Consider the following 22,556-nt stretch of genomic DNA (forward strand, 5'->3'; position numbering starts at 1 on the left):
AACAAAGCCTTTGAGAAAAGATTACAAACTGTAGGTTATTTTGTTTAAAAAATGTAATTTACAACTGCTATATTGAGACCAACATAAGTATTTCCTGTCTGCCTCATGAAAGTCATGTGTTCTTATACCTGCCACACTTGCAATGTGAAACATCTTATCTGAAGTCTCCTTTGTCATGAACCTCTCCTTGTGGCTAAAACTGGCTTCATGTATTTTCTTTCAGATTTCAGCAGGCAAAGAACAAAGGAATTATCCAGGTGAGCTGATGGGTAGGATAAACACATAATATATATATATATATATATATAAAAAATACATATATATATAATTATATATAATATATATATATATAATTTTTTGTTCAGTGGATGTGCAATGAGAGAAAATTTTAATTTCTTTACATCAGTGACAATGAAAATTGTAACAGTAAAATTTCTACAATCAAACTTCTTGTATATGTTCTAAGCCAGAAAATGGCTACAAGTGTCTGATTATTTGAATTCTTTTAAATTGAATGTACTGAAAATAAGGCGAACTTTAAATAGCTATGCAAGCCATCTCCACTTTTAAAGTTCAGATTGGGCTTCATTAAAGGCCTATAGGACTTTCAGAATTAATAATTTTATGCCCTTTTGCTTTTAAAAACATGTTTATTCTTATTTATATACATAGTAATGCAAAATACCCTTCTTAAAAAACTAAACATCGATTATTATTTTCCCACTGCTATATTTTCCTACTATACCTTCAAAGAAAAAAAGCCCAACAGCTAACATATTTAGTTCCTTCATATTTACTTTACCAGGCTAACTTAAAAAAACAAAACAACACTTAATCACTGGTGTATTCTGTCAAACAGGACAGAACTATTTCAGTTAACTGTAATAGTATTGGATAATAAGAAACTGACATTTACCATTCTGGCTGATTTTTCGAAACATTCAGTTGCCCCCAAACAAATACTATTAATTGTTGCTGATGTATAAATCTTCCTGTGAGCACATCCTAACAGTAAGATCTATTGGAATTTGATAATTTACTTTTCCTACTAGTTTCATGCTTTTATTGCTATAACAACTGAGAAGTTCTAATTTCTGTCAAGGTTGAGTGGGAAAAGAGAATGTTTTGAAATCAGATGATGTGTACATTCTGCACGTAATATTTAGCACTGATACATGAATGAACATCCACTAATTAAAGATATTTCAGAGTGAGTAATTACACATGGAAATCTGTATGTTTATTATGAGGGAGATTTACTCTACCACTGAGAAACTTATGGCTGGGTAGGGAAACTGAGATGGAAGGAAGTGGCTCAGTCCTTCTCACACTGGCACATGCAGCTCAAAAAATTGGGAAGTTCGGGCTGGTTATAAGTTGGGCAATGCCTCTTGAACAGTGTATGAAATCCCTGGACCTGTGAACTTGAGAGTCCTGTGAAGTGTAAGAAATATGATTTAATTTTTCCCTTTTTTCAGGAAAAAGGGTTATATTCTTATGATCTTAGTTTGACCAAGTTGCAGGTTAATTTAATAAAAATGTACTTCTCCTTTAATTATAATTTTGCTTTTCAGATTATAGATGTATCAGTTGTCTTTAGTTGATAGAAGAAGTTTCATTCTTGCTGTTTGATTAGGTTCATCTCTTCTCTATATTTTAAACTATTAACTTCTGTCTAAGCATCTTTCTGTTCTGCTAGCAGCTTATATATATCAAGGCAAAGGAATGGGACTTCTGTTGCTTTTTCTTGTCCTGTGAAGAAATCCTGCTTGTGTAGATTAGGATCTTTTCTTGCAGGAACATGCTGAGATTTAGCTGCACACCATAAATAGGACAACAAAATACATACATATGTAATAATTTAGGAGAATATATAGCAGGCTTATTTGTGGGCCCAGACATGTCATTTCATGTGCTTCTTCTCTTCAAGTCCTCATACATTTACTTTTCTTTTAAGGTATTATTCATTCTGAAAGTGCTATTTTTTGTTTGCAGTGCTTTTCTTTTTTTTCAGCTAAGGGCTGATTCAGAGGCATATTTTTGCTGAGCAAGCCAATTTCCAGTCCATCTGCACTTTGAATATTGCCAACTCTATTATTGATTTGCAAGGACAGAGTAAAACTGAATAAAGAGTTTTGCCTGATAAAAAATTTCTGAGGAGTATTAAAGTAGAATCAGAATGGTTTTGCTCTAGGCCTGCCTCAGATTTTTAGTTGTGCAGCAATTAGAGTGACAGAAGGAGTAAAACCAATTTTCTGTGAAAATGGTTGTTTGAATAGACTTTGCATACTTATCTGCTTTTTTATTATTTGAAATTTGCAAAGATAGAATTTTGCAGGTATTTATGAAATGTTTATTTCAATGAATTATTATTATTATTGTGGTGAAGATTTCTGTGCTGGTAAGAACTAGTTGTACTAATTGGAATATAAACTCATTTCTCAGGAGGGGAAGGGAAGATTTATCAAACTGTGTTCTTGGGAGCACAAATCTGAACAACTAATGAAATACCATAGCAGATAGGTAACTTCCAATGTGTAAACCATGTCTGTAAATTACTCATTTTGTAATAGTTACTGTAGTCTTTATCCAGACTGTCAACTAACAGCTGGCTCATACAATAAAGTAGATAAAATAATTAAGAGGGAAAGTAGAAGAAATATTTGATAACAGTAGCAGTAGTTGCAAATCGTCTACATAAACCTTTATAAAATTAGTCTTGATGGTTGAGTATTTTCTCCACTGACTTTTATCTCTTATCCCAAACTGTGAAAGAAAAAGGTGAAAAAATGCTGACTGAAAGCCTAGGGTGAGAAAAAAAAAAAAATGAGAAAAGATGCTGAGTAAAACTGAATCTGGCTTATACATTTCACAAACCACAATCCTGGGACAGTAAGCACTGGGCACTGGATTTCAGGCCTAATTTTCAATTTCTGTGAAGGACTTTGGAACGCAAAGTATGAGTATGGCTTTTCTTTTTCAAAGCCCTGTGATACTTGAAAAGTTGTGAGGGGAAATAATCATTGTGAAGGATAAATTGGAGACTGTTCATTTTTTTGTTAGCTATGGCTGACAGGCAGTGATGTAATGTACAAAAAATCTCTTTGCACAAAGTCTTGCTTCTGTCTTCCTAGATGCACAACTTGTTTATGCATCTTAGCACTAGGAATGCAAGTATGGGTTTTTGTGCTTCTGTGCAGGAGTGAGAGAGGTTGGTAGATTCAGATCAAACTTTCTTAGGGAATTAGACTCAGCTACAGGAAATGAAATTTTCTGCAAAATGTTGGTCAAGTCGTGCAAAAATGTTCACTTTCACTCTTTAATGTTTCAATCATAATGTGGATATTTAGGAAAGATGGCAATGCGCTCTTCACAGAGTTCTCTCTTTGATGGCAGTTATTTAAAAGCAGCTCAGGCTAGACAAGGATGTAGCTTGGGTTCATCATTTTGCATTTTATATTTTCTGATTTTTATGATAACGTGCTCTAGTAACAGAAATCACCATTACTTAAAACAATGCCAATGCATTGGTGGAAAATGTGACTAGAATATCTTCAGTATCAAAAACAGTGACAGTTTGATCAGTATACAAGAGAGAAAAAGAAAAATGAGACAGTAAAAAAAACCTAGGAAGGAGGATAAATGGAAAGCTAAAACACACAGAAAAGAGGCTGGTAAAATGTGCCAGGAAAAGGAGACATCTTTATCTTTTTTTCTTGCTGCTGAGGCTCATTCACACTTTAGCCTTCTAGCCTAGTGTCATTTGTGTGTCATCGTGTGTGACTGAATGTCATTTGTGAAAGCTAAGTAAACACAGAATTGCAGGGGTTGGAAAGCCTTTCAGGAGATCATCTTGTCAACTCTCCCCACCCCCCAGTCCCTGCTAAAGCAGGTACCCTACAGTAGGTCAGTATAACAGCCTGTGAATTTTGGAATTTGTTGGGGTTTTGTTAACCATTTCTTTCCTAGGCTATCTAGATAGATACTATCTATTATCAGTAGCATTTGAAAAGGTATTCTACAGCATGAAAGGTCAGCTTGGACTTAGTGAAACAGTCTATGAAGGAGCGTGAAGGTTACCAATATCCAGAGTCCCCACTCTTGGTTTCATTTTCTCATTTACCCTCTACTTGGAGAAATTTTTTTTTGAATAGCAGGCAAGTTATTCCATCACTAGAATTTCACTTCATAAATTCTGTAATTTCTGCTAACCTCAGAGAGATGCTATGAGAGAAAAATTGGTTTGATGGAATATAGAGTGGGTTGGAAGGTACCTTTAAGATGACCTAGTTCCAGCTAATCGGGGGGCACTCAGAACCTCACTGGACAACCTGTTCCAGTTTCTCACCAGCCTCTCAGTTCTTCTTGATATCTGGTCTAAAGGTATTTAAAAGAATATATCAGTCAGAATTGCTAAATATTTTCCTGCATGTATACTTTTCCTACCTGATAAAAACGTGCTTTTCCCAATTGAAAAATGGAGTTTTGAAATATGTAAAATTAAGAACCTACAGACTTCAGGGGGGAAAAGCAGCTACTACTGTTTGCTCTTTGTAGGTCAGACATTCAAATTGCTGTTGAGATGGTAGAAAATTCTGTTCTCATGGTGCTGCAAGCAAATACCCAAATCAAAGATTATCTTAATTAGTTCTAAGACATAAGTATGGTAATTGAGAGAGAAGTACTGAACATCTGGTATCTTGTGATAATGATATCATTAGATGTGAAAATTACATGAAGATATTGTAAAAGATACAGCACCAAAATATTGAATGTTCAAAAGACAAACTTTGAAGGAATGAATGGAAAGAGACTGATTATAACCACCTGCTGTTTATCGTGAAATGTTAGAGATGATTATGAAACAGTGAGGAAAAATCATACTTATTTCAATAACAAAGGATGCAAATTACATCAGATGTGGCTAGAAAGAAATATGAGATCAGTTAAAAATGATAAAATGAAGCATCTAAAAAGCACAAAATAATACACAGCAGGTGAGCAGAGGATGTTAAAAAAATGTAGAGATAGAAAATTAATAGCATACAATGAAAAGTACTACGCTTTTTATCATCAATAAGTAGGTTTAGGCATAAATGTTTTTCTCCTAAAAAGAATCTAGCAAAATAATAAATATCAAATCAAAATAGAATTAAAAAATAAATAAAAAATCAAAATAGATTAAAAAAAAACAATGGTAATGGATTTTTTTTTTCTTTTTTTCCATCCAAAAAACTGAAGTTTTAAAAAAGACAAAAACAAACAAACAAACAAACAAACCCAAGCAAACTACTTAAGATCACTGGGCACTCAGTGAGCACTGGGATGATTATGGAGGTTCTGCAGTGCTATTACTGATAATTGAAATATGGGAACTTTTATAATCCAGTGTTCCTAAGAAATTGCAAAATATTATATGTAAGAACAGCCTTTGTAACACTGTTGAGAGAACTTGAAGCAAAATGAGAAATCCTTTATTTTGAAAGCAGCTATAGGTTTTGTAAACTTCTTTAGTACTAACTGAATTGGAGGTCATGGAATAAAAAACACTTTACATAAGAAGACAGAATTCTTTGGAGCTGATCAATGAATAGATGTCAGATTTTCAAGCCCATGTAAATAACTTAAAGACACTGGCATCAAAACACCACAATAATTAAACGTCAGCCATGAAAAGAATATGAAACAACAGTGATGTTTCTCAGTTGCAAAAGTGATTTTGGACTGTATTTTCAGATATAATTTCCATGAAACACAGTAATTTTTTATTTAAGCATTTGTTGTATTCCAGCAGAAGTTATAAACTTCAATACATTTAAATATAAATGGTATCGGAAGGTAGAGAGGTTTAAAATGAGAAAAATGTAAAACTAGTAACACTTTCTTTTGAAAGGTGGCGCTTAATTTCTCCTTTTTCCTTGGAAAGATCTCATTCTGTTTGAAAGCAACTTAGGCTCGGGATACTACAGCGCTTTTTAATATTTCCTTATAATCTATATTTGGAAATACGTGTAGGGTACCAGAAAAATTCTTCCATTGGGAAAATAAAGCATAAAGTGAGGAGTAATGGAATGGTGCAGCATCTTAATGAAACAATTATTTTGTAAATAAGGTGTCTGCAGAGGGGGAAAGTGATATTCCAGAGGTAGAGATGCTGAGCCCATTTTATCTTTTCACTGGAAAGAGCCAAATGAAAGTATAATCAGTGAAATATTCATGTTTGCAAACTGGGCAACAAAACAAATAATGAGAAAGATCCAATCATATCTAGAGGAATTATGATAATTTATCTTCACTCTAGCCTTTATGCCAATAAATTATTCTGCTGTGTATCTCAAGTATTCATGCTGATGTTCAGCCAGGTTTCAAAAATTGATTTCTCTGTACTTCATCACGCTTTCAGATCTCTTTCATGACAACTTCTTAGATCAAAGTCAGGTGGACTCTTGTTACAGTCTGAAACAAGATGGTAGCTGAAATGATTTACAGAGATGTAACCAATGCTTTCATGGACTGTCACTAGTTTGCCTTTTGTTTTTACAATGTAAGATTTCTACTTATAATAATGACCATGCTATTTTCATTTTTGGAGTATGTTTTATATCTGGAAGGAATCAAGCAGTGTATCAGAAAAATTTTTAAAAAATGTCATCAATGCTTATCGGCTTCTTTAAAACACTGGTCATTTAGCCCACATATTAGTATTATTTTCTGATTTTGTAAGAGTGAGTAGGAATGATTTTTCACCTCTGGAAGTGGTTAATACTGGTTTTCTTTTCCAGGGTTGGAAAAGGAAAAAGAAAAAAAAAAAAAAAAGTGGACTTTCATGAATGTGCTTCCACTCTCAAATGTTATCTTATATTGCATTGGTTGTACCTTTTCCTTATGAAAGATATTTCCAAGTTTTTGTACGTTTATACAGGTCAGATAAAAATTTATTTACATTACATTGTGATTTGTACTCTTTAGAGGAATCTTGATTTGAAGGAGGAAAAAAGTTAAACTTTAGCAGGTATTTGATGCCCATACCAGTGCTAATTCCTATTCAGAGAAGTGCTGTTCCCTGTACAGTTGTCCCTACACAGACAGGTGTCTTCTGAGATTTTGGAATCTGGAAATCTATGTAAATATTTTTTATTTCTTTATTTTTTCATTCTGACTGATTGGTTACAAGTGCAGGAAAATTTGTGATTCAAACCTATTTAGAGCTCCCTCCATTGACACAGCAAGGGGAAGTCAGGCAGACCCCTAAAACACTTTAAGTATGTTAGTATGTTGTGAGTATGCTTAAGTCAAAACAGAGCAGAGTGAATTATAGGAATTTTAGGGACTGGGACAGTCTGGGCTTTGTGTACTTAATATCTGGCAGTTTTAGATCTTTTACATTTCTAAAGCCAGCCATTTCTGGCTTACTGCATGAAAGTTAGCATCTTTTAATGAGCACTGCAATCAGAATGGCAGCTGCTACTCAGCAGCTGGGGCTCCAGTATAGTCCAGTTGGGTATATTTCACATTTTTATGCTCCTTTGCATAGTACGTTTGCTTGAATAAATTCACCTTGCTGCATTTTGTGGCCAGAACCTTCTGTGATGACAAAGATTCTAGACCCTGGCATTATAGTTTCTCAGAAAAGATGTCTTAAAGCAAAGTCTCAACATTTGATTACAGGAATACAAGATGTATGATCAGCAGAAGAAGGAATAGAGTAGTTTAAAAGAAAACTTAATTATTTCACTTCCGTACGATCTTATACGTACGTGTATATCTTGTATGACATATAATATCTTTCCCAAACCAATGACATGGTGAGAAGAAAAAAATTCCGAGTTGCTTGCTGAGTGGTAATTGCAATTCCAGATTTGTCATCACTTTTGGAAAAAGCTAAAATGATTTTCTTATTACTGGTATGGGAACAGAGCCTGAAGGGCACCAACACAATAGACACACTCTCTCTCTACATACACAGTGAAAGAAAGATGGGGCTGTAACCCAAGACAAAGGAAGTAGTAAGGAAAGTAATTACTTTCATGTTCAGTACATGGAGAAATAGAGCAAAAAAAAAAAAAAAAAAACAAAACAACACCCCAAAGCTTTGTTAAAGACCAAAACAAAAAAGCGTAGCAGATATAGGAAATTAACTAGCTGTTATGAATAGGATGCTTAAAAGTTTTTCCTTTTTTTTTTTTTTTTTTTTTTTTTTTAGTCAGTTGTGGTTTAATCCTGGCAAGCAGCTGAGCACCACACAGCCTCTTGTTCAACCTTGCCCTCTTGTTCAACCTTGCCTTCCCCCTACCTGGACAGAAGGAAGACATTTGCATATCCAGAAGTTAGAAAACTCGTAGGTTGAGATAAGGACAGTTTAATAAGAAAAGACAACAACAAAAAGCACAAAGAATAGAAAAAAAAAACAACCAAACCCCCTGAACAATTGACGTAAATACACTTGCTCATCACCAGTGCCTTACGTCCAGACAGTCTGTGAGCAGTGTCAGATGCCCAGCCAACCCTCCCAGTTTCATGAGCGTGCCATAATGGTATGCAGTGTTCCTTTAGTCCTTTTGGGTTAGAAGGCCTGGTTGCAGCCCTTATGAGCTCCGTCTGCACTTCCAGCCTCCTTGCTGGCAGGCAGCTTCACTAACCAAAAAAACTTAACTAATCCAGAAGAGCACCATCTAAGCTTAACTTAAATTATAGTTGATGTATGAAATCTTAAGGCTGTTTCTCTTCTTTTTATAGTACATTTATTGTTGGCATACAGGAGATCGTATGAACTAAGTTACAAAAAAGAAAAAGGTAGTTTTTACCTGTCCTAGAAAACTTATTTCCTAGGAATTCTTAAGATAATGTGTTATTTTGTGTTATGAGGGCACAGCTGAACTGCTTCCAAAGAGAGGTGACTGCAGCAGTGCAGTAAAATTAACTGCTTTGGTGATATGCTCCCCAGACTTTGATAATCAATTTAATCTTATTATGGCTTTGCATGATCTTTTACTTTTCCTTGGGACCAAGTGCTATACAGAGTTATAAAGTTGGTACTGTCTATCACTAGGGATGTTTTTAGCACTGAAACAGTTCCAGCAAAGCAGGAGTTACATGGAAACAGAGAAAAAGAGATAAATGAAGATTATCTTCTCCATCTCTCTTGCCATCCCCACCTTTTCTCTTTTTCCTTTAGAAATAACAGTTTATTTCTTGGTCCAGGAATTTATAAGAGGAATAGGGAAATGATGCAGGCTGAAAAGGTAACTACATGATGATGAACCAAATTTATAATCTTTATTGTTGCTTCTGTCTTAGATAGAGGCAGCACAATATGGAGAAAAAAAGAATAAATACGAGTGTAGTAAAATCAATTCTAGGAAGGATTAATAAAATCTCTGTATCTACCTCCAGAACTCACCTCTGACACAGGATTATTTTAAACATAACAGCTTCTCATTGCTAGTATAGGACAACAAATCTTAGATGTCTCCAGAGCAAAATATAATAGTGGAACTTCTTGTTTTTATGTGTTTATCTTCTGAAATAATGATAAAACAATGATTTTATTATGATTTTATGACACAATGATTTTATTCTTTTCCCCACAGAGGAGCTCACTTAAGTTTCTCTAATCAGTTCTTGTGTACAGATTGTTTAGAATTCTTTGAAGGAGTAAACCATAACAAAGCATTATCTATTGCTGATGGGTTTGTTTTGTTTTGTTTCCTTACAGCCATGAGACAGCAGCATGAAAGCTAGCACATCTTTAATAATTAACTTGGTTGCCTAATTAGGAAAAATCTCCCACAAGACTGCTACTAATACTTTGTATTATAGTATCTTAACAGACAAGAATCACTAGTAAGATTATAAATATGTCCAAATTCCCTGAAGGGCAGCTGGGGAAAACATAGTCATCATTGTTCAATAATTCATAGGCACACACACAGATCCCTCACTTTAACTTACTGCCCAGCATTTCCACTTAATGTATTCTAATGCAGAGTTGAATTTTCAGGGAAATAAAACTTGATTTTCAGAATAAGGCCTGGATAATTGACATCTCAATACATAAAAAAAAAAAAAAAAAAATTACTAAAACTTTCACATTGTATGCTAATTAGTATTGCATCTGTATTCACCACAGCCTTATTTTTCTCTAGAGTTTGCTTAACTTGAAGAGGCAGCTGTTATAAAAAGAAACAAAACAGAACAGCAAAGTATTATGATGAACCCATCTGCAAGAATTCCTTTGCTGCTGATGGAATTCCAATTAGAAGTGCTCACACAAGCAGCTCTACACGGTTTCTTAGTTCAGGTACATGAAGCACTTTATGCATTAATACAAAAAATAATGTCGTTAAAGAGCTGTGAGATGATCACTAGAGGCTCAAACCTCTGCACTAAAATCCTCTAAGCTTATTAACATCCTTAAATTTTTTTCTTAGAAAACATCAATTCTGTGCACTTTTCTCTTAGTGTATCTGAAAGAAGGAGTCTGGTATTGAAATAGAGTGTAGAAATGTACCTTTCCCTCTCTTGGAAGGCCAAAAAAAAAAAACCAAAAACATGCATCTCATAGTGTTCCTATCTCACGAATCCCTACTTATAGAAAACATGAGAAATTTTCAGACAAGATAGAAACTTCAGGATCAGAATGGAAAGGTTAGAATGCTAGACTAAGCATTTAGTTTTATTTTAGCTTCTGAAACTATGATGCACTAGATTGCATTTACACAGAATGAATAAATTTAAGACCAAACACATTAAGTAGATCTGGATAAAATTTTTACATTGATGAGAATATTCTGAGGTGGTGGTATTTTATCACTGCTTATAAGGCATGTAAGTAACTGAGCCAGCTGCAAGATGGTACATGATCAGTCCCCCAGAACAAAGGAGTGTAGCTGGCTGGATTAATTCATGCAGGTTTATTAAGGCATCTGAATGACTTCAGAAATCCTTTCCTTACCTGTAATCACAACAACCTAATCTTAATGATATTTATGGTTTTGAGATACTCTGGGTTTAAATTCATTTGTTAAAACTCCCAACCACCTGAGTGTTAGTTTAAAAAAATATTGTTTTACAATATTTTAATTTATATCCATAATGACAAATTAATGGAAAGGGTATCACCAAGCAATGTTAAACTTCTCAGATGCTTGTTTTGCAGCTGTTAAAGAGTCTCTGTCCAGAACTTTGTCTAATTTTGTTGTAGCCAAGATACCCTGTGGTCTGAGATCTACAGTCTTCTCACACAGAGAACATATTGGTCAATCTGTAACTCTTGTCAACTTTGTGTCCTCCAGAAAACACTGTAAGCAGTTCATTTCTACATATGAAAGTTGTAAAATCTAAATAACTGTTTATATGATTGAATGACAGATACTAAAACAAATCCACTCCCTATCTAATAATAAATGTCACTTTATTATGAATACTCTGGTCTGCCTTTGAGAAATGAAGATATTACTCATGTAAAGAGCTTCTAAACCTTTAGTTCTCAAAAAAAAAAAAAAAAAAAAAAAAAAAGACAGGTACATTGACAGGTAATTTTGAGAACAGGTGCACTGGAAGTTAGATATATGTATGTTATTTTCTGTTGTTATCTGAGAGTTCTTATTTACGAGGGTTGCTCTGAAATTAATGCTTCCAACATATTATGTTGGTCCATGCCATCAGAGGTGAATGTTGGTACTATGGCAGTGGTAGTTGAACAGTGGATGTGTGCAGTGAGGCAGTGGGTTGTTCATTTCAGCAGTAATGAGCACCAGAAGTGGTTGAGTGTTGCTTTGAATGGAGACAAATGATGAGAGAAGACATAACGAATATCCATACTGCAAAGCAAAATGTCTGCCTTAAAGACCTGAAATGAATTTGTAAGGAGAAAGTGATTTCACTAATGATTTTCACTAGTTGAGATTTTCTAGACTGCTTCAGCCAATAGCTTGCTGAAGATAGCATGTTAGCACCATATCACTAACAACTACATGCTACACATTTTGCAGAGGTAAGTAACTCAGGACTGTAAAAGGAGATTTTACTTCTGGGTAGGTACTTGGTCTAACGTATTTCAATAGCTTATGCTTATTGCAGAGAACATATTTAGATGCATTTGTTCTGTAAGTACTTTGAAATAAAAAAACAAAGCTAACAAAATGTTCTATGAGAACAGATGTCACAGAGAGTAGACAGTTCAAAGAATTGTTTTCAGTGAAACTAGCTGTGAAATCACAGTAAGATTTTCTCTAATCTTTATACATTGCATAACTTAAAATGTTAGCTACTAGATAGTGTAATGTACTTTCCAGTTGCAACAGATATTTAAACAAACACTATATTATGCACAAAGAAAAATGGAGTGGTAAATTTCATTGTGGTGGTTCAGAATTTCTTCACTTTTTTTTCTGTTTTGTTTTTTAAAATTTCTAAGTCATCTAATTTGGAAGGAATAATAGTAGCAAATAAAATTTAATACTTGAGAGGTTGGAAGAAAATACTTGAAATCCAAGGCAGCATGAAAAAAAAGAGTCGGGAGATCTCAGAATTTCTATAGGACTTTCACTGCTAAAATACAAAGGCACCACTAACTTTATATTTCCTAAGACATTTTTCTTACTATATGATTACTTTGTTGTTTCTCCTTGCAAGTGACATCATTATGAGTGGATGTATGTATACATATGGGCAGTTTGTTTTTTTTTTTCAAATATTTCACTCAGAAGTTTTGGTAAAACATTAATATATGAAGGGGTTGCATTTTGTGCCCCAAGGATATTCTTTCTTTTTTAAGTTGGAACACACATTTTCTAAGAATTCCATGGCAACACAGGACATCATTGCTGTTGCTTACATTTTTGACAGTGACTTTTATGCGTTGGCCAAGGAATGATTCATCCAAGGAGCAAACTTCTCAAAAAGACAGTTCTTTTGACAAATGTGAAATATAGCAAAAATCTTTCCTTTGTGTACCTTGAGGAAATAGAGGCATTGTATAAAAAGTAGAAGTACTGAGAATCAGCAGGGAGGAATTGGCACACACTTGCACAACAAATCCAGTAAGTATGAAGTCACTATCGTAACCGCACTTAATTAAGGAAAATAACATTTTCTTTATATGGTACTGAGCAATGAATTGGAGGAGTAGCAGACAATGGTTAGACTCATATATCAATGCGTTCTGATGTCGTTCTTCCTTGAAGTGAATTATGAAAGATCAATTATTTATTTGATTTAACAGGAGAAAAGCAGACTACAAGTGTTCTGATACATCCCTATACAATGGACTGGATGTATTCTGAAGTCTGTGAAACTGAATACAGCAATAAGTGCAGAAGTCCTGCTTTCGGAATTAACTGTGCAATACAGGTACTCTCATGATGCACTGGTGAGGCAGAAAAAGATGAGCACTTAACATAATGAGTCACAGAGTTTGGTGTTGGCATGGGAGGCTGCTGCAAGAAATAGTCACGTACAAACCCTAGGATGTAATTATTCTTCTCTGCTATTAGAGGTGAAATCTCAGCTGTTTAATTCTGGTATGTAGGGAACCTCTGTCTTCCCTCTCAAATCTCTCTCCATTAACATTCTTTGCTCAGATCCCCATGCATCCCCTCCACTATCAGGCAGGAAAGTGGGGAAAAAGAGAAAAGGAGAAGGGTCACCTAAGAGAGAAGGAAGTCTCTATAAAACAACACTGCTGTGTCCCAAAGCTGAGTTCCCACCAGCATCTTTAGACTTGAGATTTTTTCTGTGGCCTACCTTTATTTCTGATTCTCTTTACTGTCAGTTCTGTGAGGCTTTTTTTCTCCTCACAGATTTGGAAGTATCATCTACTCTCCAACTTCTCCATAGAAATGAGAAGTGTAAGCTTGTATAGAGCAAATTTCCTTAAAATACTAAAAAAAACCTGTTGTTTTGTTTTTTAACTGTAATAATTCATCATATTAATAATCATAAAATCAGAAGCTCTGGAAACCTTTATATGTTTGACTATATGGCAGATGATAATTTAAACAATTGTAGCAATATTTTTGTATGAATATATTCAGTATTTCTACAGAGTTGTGTTTTAACTTTTACTGACCCTTATTTACATAAATCTAGTGGAAAAGTGTCAGCCACTAATGAGGTAATTTTCATTACCACCGCAAGCATTTCAGCTTGTTGCTTTTAATCAGAAGTAATAAATGGTTATATTTCAGTTTGTGGCTAATACCTTCTATAGTGCAACTCCTTGAAAAATTGATGGTAAGAAAATCACTAGGAAGATATGGAGTATAATTTAATGAATACTGCGCAGAAATGCCTTAGTAAATGGAAGGCTGTCAGTTATAGTCAGACTGCTTCTCTCACAGACGTAAATTTGAAAATGTGAAATCTCATTTATACAACTCTCATGGTTCGTGTCACAGTAAAAATGAGGGTGAGCTTTTAAAACATGAAATTTCAAATATGTGGATATTTTTATTGCGTAGCATCAGATGCTCCTACAAATACATTTTTAAAAATGCCCTTTTAACAAATTACATTCAGAATCTTATTCATGAAGTTTCTGCCATTATTTCAAACTTTGCTAAACATTTCCCTGCTTCTGATAACAATTCCAAGCATGCAGGCTGCTTTACCAAGAGAATAAATACCAGAGACCATAACTACCCAATGCTGTTCTGCTGTTTATGAATGGGAATGATTTTTTTTCCTTTGGGACAGGCTTTAAAATTTATTCTCTTTAATTTACATTCAAATCTCTGAACAAAATAGGTGAAGTAGGGAGCTGCCAGCAGATTATCCCACAGTGCATCGGGTTCCTTTGTGCGCTGAAAACATCTAAATGCTGAAGTGCTACTTGGGAATGTACCTTTTTAGAAGATTTTCTTCTCCAAAAGGTGGAGTATAATTAAGTAGATACTTGACTAGCCAGTAAGTGCAGCTGTTTTTTTATTTTTACTAGGGACAATTTCAAATTTGTCAGCCTTGATTTTCTTGTTATTGAGGAAGATTTGGACTTTCAGGCCACTGCAGAACAGTCATTTGCTGGAGACAATCTCTGTTATTATGGCCGTGATCCCACATCTTTCAAAAGCACTAAGGGATTACTATTGATTTTTCAGTAGAACTTGCAAAGAGCACATGAATCTGTCAGCAACTGAACCCATATCATTAGGCTATCTACAGTACTTTTCATCATATATATTTCTAAAGGTAGAGTTAATCAGAGGACTCTTACCCTCTGAGTCAGAAGACGTATATGTGAAGGGTTAGTATTTTAATGGAAACAGCTGCTAAAAAGTTGTTTGAAGCTCTGGATCGCAAGCTAATCCCATGATTTATGAAGGCAGCAAAGTAAAAAGATTCCATTTAACTGATGTAATTGTATGTAAGGGTGCTAGTTTCTTAACATACACTGGAGTCAGTGACTAGCAAAAACATATTTCTTCACCCTAAAACAAAGTAGAACCCCGGTAAAAAAAATAAATAAAAATTAGCAGCTTCTTGACCATACTCATTGTACCTGACGTAGCGTGTAAAGCTGATAGTCACAGCCTGATGCACTCTACTCTGACATGTCCTTCCTCCCTTGGATCTGCATTTGACACATTCCTAGCACAGCTCTGAAACTCCCTTTCTCTGATGACTCTGAAGACATGTTGCCAAAGACAGGGGGAGTTCCCCACCTTGTATGCAGTGCAGCAGCTGGGGCTGCACATCTGGCCTTTTTCTGTCATGTACTGGCAGAAACAGTTTTGCTTTTACTGAACACATCTGAATATGATTGCAGACAAAGAAAAATTATTTTTTTTCCCCCTGAATTTCTCTTTTTTAAAAAATGTAGTACATCAGCTTTGTCTTTGTTCAGTTTTAATCTCAGCTTCAGCAATCCAACCTTCTGTTGCAACAGAATCCAAACAAGAGTTTTAGGGTGTTTTAAAAGAAAGTAGGTATTCCAAGGTTCTACACTCAGAGTAAGTAAAAACACGAGAAAATCAGTTTTAACTTTAGAACTTTCTTTTCCTACTACAGTCTGGTAGTTATCTTGAACACCTTCTAAGCTTTTAATTTTACCCCAGATCCTAGTCAGGTGTAGTTGTTACTGATAACATGGTGTGAAATAGCAATGAAAAACAATGAAACCATGACATGTGCCCATGAAAAACCTTTGCAAATTTGTGAAGTTTACTGGAAAGTGAAAAATATGAACTTGAAAAACCCAACAAAGTTTTATCTTTATGAGGCCAGAAATGCCTTTCTGAAGAAAAATATCAACGCTTTCCCAGAAATTTGTTTTAATAAGTAAAAAAGTTTTTGAAAATTTTTAACTACAAAACTCTGTTTAGCTTGTAAATAAAGTATAATACAGTGCAGTAGAAGTTTATTTAAACTGTGCTTACAAATACATATGAACACCAATTAAATTCAGTTTAACCTGACACAATTTGAACTAACTTGATGGGTCTTTTGACACTAGCTTACTGACTAATTGTTGCTTATTTGGGTGCACTCTATCAGTAAGCATGGCAATCAAAAGCTTAACGAGATGTTCCTATTTCTTTGATTGCCTACAGCCTTAGGTTTGAAGAAAAGTCAAGCAGCAAAATGATGCTTCTTAGCATTTGTCAAGGTAAAAAGCGACATTGCATTACTGTAATGGCAGTCGTAATAAGCAGAATACTTCTGATTCCCTATTGCCACCAGCATTCAGCAGCGCTCGCAATTTTGGCTTAAAATCATCACAAAACATGGAAATTATGTGAATTTAGACCAAATTTATTTGTAAATAAATAACATCAGCACATTGAAGAGTGAATGTATGTTTATCCTAATATGTATTCATATTGTTAATTATTTCTATAGAAGTATCTTTTATATGTTTTATACTGGTATATTTTATGATGACTTATTAACAGAAAAGTAAGTTTTCCAAATATTAAATAAAAGCATCAAAATCAAATAAAAGCTTTTAATAAGCTGAAAAAAAGAAGAAAACTTATTACATCATCTTGAAGGAAACCTAAGCTTGCTGAAATAGTTTCTTTGCATTTTCTTGAAATCTTGAGAATGCCTATAAGATACATCAGGCTGCGTACGAGGACTGCTTCAAAAGTAATGCCTGCTATTTTATTATTTTGCCCACAACATCAGAGGCGGATGTTGGTGGTATGGCAGTAGTGGTTGAACTTCCCACTTCCATTCTGCTTTGTTGCCATGTGACAGCTGGCAGCAGAGGGGCAGTCTGACAAAATGGCATCTGCCATGGAAGTGCGTATGAAGCAGAGATGCGTCACTGAATTCCTCCATGTGGAAAAAATGGCACCCATTGACATTCACTGACAATAGCTGAATGTTGATAGAGACCATACAGTGGATGTGAGCACGGTGAGGTGGTGGGTGAGGTGTTTCAGCAGTGGTGACAGTGACTGGATTGCCTCTACTGGTGCAGATTGTTATGTTCATTGCTGGTGACTATGAACTATATGCTGACACATAGCTAGTGGTGGTGACTATGGTGAAAAATAGTGTTTTGTAGCCGAGAATTTGCTCTGTCAAACAGCGTTATTGTGGTCTTTGAATTGGTTGTAGTTTCTACAGAAATAAACAGGCGACATTACTTTTAGTGCAACCTCTACATATGTGGCCTAAGACAATTCCTATTCATTCAGTCCAGCCCAGGCAAGCCAAAAGGCTGGACACCTGTGCTTTAACCCAAGGCAATTCATAGCTAGGGGAAATGAGGAAAAGGAGTCAAGGCCAGGCCACGGTTATCAATGTGTTTCTTCTCTGGAGGTAGAACTTGTATAGGTCTCATACGTTTTTCTATGTGTTACACAGAAATGCCCCAAAGTGCAGTGAATTGAGAAGAATTGTTGCCACGATCCTTACAGGAAATGGACAGTGGAGAGAAGATTCTCTAACATTTCTCTTAAAAGCTGCAGTGAAACATCATTTGAGTTCAGCAAGTGCAACAGCAGACCTGCGAACAGCACCTGGACGGTATGCTTTTTTTTCACTTCTGGGTGATAAATCTTCTGCTTCCCTTTTACACTATTTAATGGGTGTCACATCAAAAAGGTGAATTTAACCTGATAAATCAAGACAATAGGAGAAGGATTCTGGAAGCATTGTTTGGAGGTTATGAGATCCAGCCGCAGTTAATTTGAGAGTTAATTAACTGAAAGAAGCTTCCAGGCTGTGCTCCAGGACCCTGAGCAAGGCTTAGTTTTCAATCAAAGCCTTCAGAGAAAGAGATTATGTGAAAGAAGCACTGTCACATCCACCAAGAGCTGCTTCATTTGACTCCTGTCTCAAGGGAATGCTTGTCAGTGTTTAAGCCTTTATTCTGTTTCAAAACAAGTAGCAAGTTTAAATATAATTATTTGCATACCTGCTGTCAGAAGTCCAACAGCTGTGCAGAACCGTGCAGCCCTTTCTACCAAAGATCCTAGGCGAAGACAACAAAGGGCCATATTTTCCCTCTTCTCAATAAGGTTTCTCAGCCTCAGACCCCCAGATCTTTGGAGATCAGCTCACAGGTACGTGCTAGCTGTCGGTAGGCAGGAGAAGCAGGGTACATCGCTTTCACAAACACAGCCAGCAGTTACCTCAGGAGTTGCAAAGCAGCTGCCCCTGGGGCGAGCCTTGCCGCTCCTGGGAGGCTGCGAGCAGACGGCAGCTAACGACACCGCGTTGGTGCCGTCTCTCTGGTCCTGCTAAGGCCGGGATTGTGTGACTGAAACGAGCCCTTGCTACCAGCTTCAAATCAAACACCTACCTTTGTAGAGGTTTTTTGCTCTGTTCCTGTTTTGCTAAGAAAAAAAAAAAAACAAAAAACAACTAGTTGCCACTCGCTCAGCTGTCTTTAGTGTAAATATTTCCTCAGTTACCTGTTCTTAGTTATCTTCATCTTGCTTTTTAATCCTCACACTGCATGCAGGTCCCGAGATTTACCCTTCTGTGCCTTTTTCCTTGTAACAGTACTGCTCTTGGGGGTGGAGTCAGCTCACGTCTGTGCGCAGATGTTTGAAAACACGCATCAAGTGCAGCATTCCTTCTCTGCACTAAAATAGCTAGAGAGCATGCAGCCCTTTCCTACCACTCCATACGTAATTTAAATATTGCAGTGTTGCAAGGGCAGGAGAGCCCTAAACTACTTTGGTGGGTTTGATTCCTCTGAGTTATGTCTCATTACTGTTAAAGATATCATTTCACACATTGCCGCAGTTGAGTTCCACTCAGGTAATATGCGTCTAAACTGGCTGTATATCTGTGTAAAGGATGTATTATTGTGTATATTAAAGGTGTTAACTAACTGTGCATACATATGTTTCAACCCTTAGCTTGGCTTCCAAAATTCTAATTTGCCTGTATTTTACTTTTATAGTAGGTGATTCTAACCTACTTATTAAATTCAATGAGCAATCATGCTAGCTAGCTGCTGTTTCTGCATTGCACGCTTGAGCATACAGTCATCAGAAATTATGCAAAAAATTTATGAGAAAAAAATGCAAGCATGCAGAACTCATAATGCCTTGGAATAGTCAAGAATCATTTAGCTGGAACATCTTTCAGCTATCAATTAATCTGTACTGTTCTTACCATTATTATTATTTATTGCTTTCTCCAGGGAAATGTTCCTGGAAAGACACAACGTCAATCATGATCAAATAGTGATTTCCAGTGATATCCTCAAGATACTGTGGCTAGTTTTGAGGTTGATGTGTTTATAAGATTAAATGGACCAATTTTGAGGTTTCACAGACATCAATGTGAACTGATCTTCCTGTAGTTTTCATGTGACTTTGTTGTACAGGCAGTTCTCAGACAGACAGCCGTCTGTTTCTCTGTGTTAGGTACAAAGACACAAGCAATGTCAGAAGCTGCTTCGTTTCTAAGCCTAATGTGGATGTGTGGATCACCCAAATAGGCTTTACATTTGATGAGTCTGACAGCATGTTAGTGCGGCTCTGTATATATTCCTCAGCCTCTTCGCCCTCTCCCATAGTCCTCTCTTCCTCTTTCGTATACCTGGCCTTAAAAGTTAAGCCTCTCATCATCGTTTTTAGCTGTCATGTGCTCTTCCATTTAAAAACTCAGGTTTTCCACTCTACCTATGCTTACTTTGCTCTTATGCCAGAGAACTGCAGAGTTTGGAGGCTGGCCTCCCAGGCACAGCGTCATGGGCTAGTGCTGTTGCTGCACGGCCATGGTTGTTTTCAGTATTTCTGTGTACAAAGTATTTCAGCGTGAGATGAGAACAGAACAGGAGGCTTCTGTATTCATACCTGGTCATTTGGATGGTCCTGGGACTCTGGACAGCTCTGTTGTCGCAGCCCTGTGGACTCAGGAAAATTCTTTTATTTACCCATTACTTCCTTGCTACAGTGAAAACAACAAAAGATCCAGCTTAGAGAACTAGGGTTAGAGAAAAAAACAAAGTTCTTACAAATAATTTTACTGGCCACTGTTCAAGACATATAATGAAAAGAAACAAGAAAAAGAGATGGCTTTGCAAGCTGTTAAATAGTTCCAATACTTACATTCAGTCTTCTTTGATGTGTACAGGAGAAATAATAAATATTCCATAAACTCTTCTGTTTACCATACCATCCAAAGAATGATTAATTTTTCTTTTTCTTGTTATCTGTTCAGGGCTTATTGGTGCTGTTTATGGCAGGTGTTCTTTGTACTAGAATCACAAAGAAGATAGAGTGACTATCCTTGGTGAGTCTTATGTTGCTTTGAACACAAAGGCTGAGCATGAGAAAAAGCAATAGCATTAGTCACTTGGGTCTGCAATGGCCAATAATCAGAAAATTGAAAACTACTACTGCTGGATTGTAATATCTCATTTAGTGCATATAAGACATGGAAAGGCAAAGCATGGTCTTGCACGGTCAGCACTGACATAAGCACTGACTGCTTATTTGTAGATTTTATCATATCCTATTGATTGGCGGTTGATTTCTTGGTCATCTGCTCCTTATATATGTTATGTTTTAGTAGTGCATAATATAATGGCAGCAAATTGGATGAACTGAATTTTAATTTTCATCTGCATTTAATCACTGCTGGCTAGGTTTTGTTATGCTTCATCAAGATTTAGCTACAATTTCATTTTTATGTAAGTAAATAAATAAATATTCGACCGTACCAAGTAGCAATGAAGACAGTTAGGTCCCAGTCCTGCAGCTGAATTCTTAAGAACTCCTGTCTGTCTTACTGAAGTTAGCTGTGTTTTGATGGCAGTCATAACTCCACCCTTGAGAAACTGGAAACAAAGTCAAGGTCTGGCAAAGGTCTTGAGAGAACCTAGGCAAAACATTTCCAAGGTAGTATTGTGGGCTTTGGCTCCATCCTCTGTCATTAGAACAGAGCCTTCATTCATACAGCTGAGCGGAAAAAAAAGCGCCCAATTTTGGTTAAAGCAGTATATCTAGTTGTCTGGATGTTCATAGCCTCTTTCACTGTAATAATCTTTGATGTCCTTACTGAAAAGGAAAGAAAAGAATATATAACTTTAGAACAGTCTACTCCTTTACAGTAATCCTGGTGTTACTTTTTACCAAATCGACAATGAGCCTTTTTGATAATTTGTACGCCTAGAAAAGGGACACAAGACTATGTTCCAGGTAAATATAATAGATGTGGCATTGAATGTTTTGCCTTTGTCACTGTTGGGTTATTTTTGGTATCTCGCATACAATAGAGGATGGTTCATTCACTGAAAAATGAATCCGCATGTAATAGAAAATCAATTGATGGCTATCATAGCATCTCCCACTAGTCATCAGCACATGAAGCCCTATTTTGTAATTAACAAAGCTGAAAAGGAGGAACAATATACATGTGCTCACTTTTTTAAAAACAGCTTATAACTTTTTATTTCACAAGGTGATAACTGGAGTCAGCAATAATGATTGCCCACTAAGATAGAAAGGATATCTTCAATACATTTTATGAAGTTTTCCAAGAGATGTGCTGATCATGGTAAGTTGATATATTCTTGTCCTGAGATAGAAAGAGGAAAGGAGAGAGAAGAAGAAGCTCTACTCATATACACAGGACAATTTATACTCCTACAGTTGTAGCTTGTCTTTTAGATCTCCATCCCATGTCCATGTTATGCTGGACAGCGTGTTGCCTCAATGTGTAATATTGTCCATTGGGTTGAGATTGCTGTCCAGCTACTTTGCTACATTTTCATGTTACAACAACATATTTATTTGCAGTGAGGAAAATGTCTAACATCTCCACTATGGCTTTTCTCTATTTAGAGGGAAGATTGAAGCAAACCTTAGAGAAAAACAAGCTAGTCTGATCTGAGATAATGTGAAACTTCAAGATCCCATGATGACCTAGTTCTGTTTTATCAGCTTTTAGAGGCAAAGTCCAACTGTCCAATGTTTTTGTAATTAAACAGGTTTTTTGCTTGAGATGTGAAAAATACTGCTTCTTGTTCTCTTATAGTCTTGTTTTAGTAAGGAATTTAGCTTGGATAGTCCCAGGTGACATACATCATATTTCTAGCTTAAACTCTTCATCAGTTATACTTCAAATATCTGAAACAAAATATA

Source organism: Tetrao urogallus, assembly GCF_951394365.1.
Source record: "Tetrao urogallus genome assembly, chromosome: 5".
Lineage (NCBI taxonomy): Eukaryota > Metazoa > Chordata > Aves > Galliformes > Phasianidae > Tetrao > Tetrao urogallus.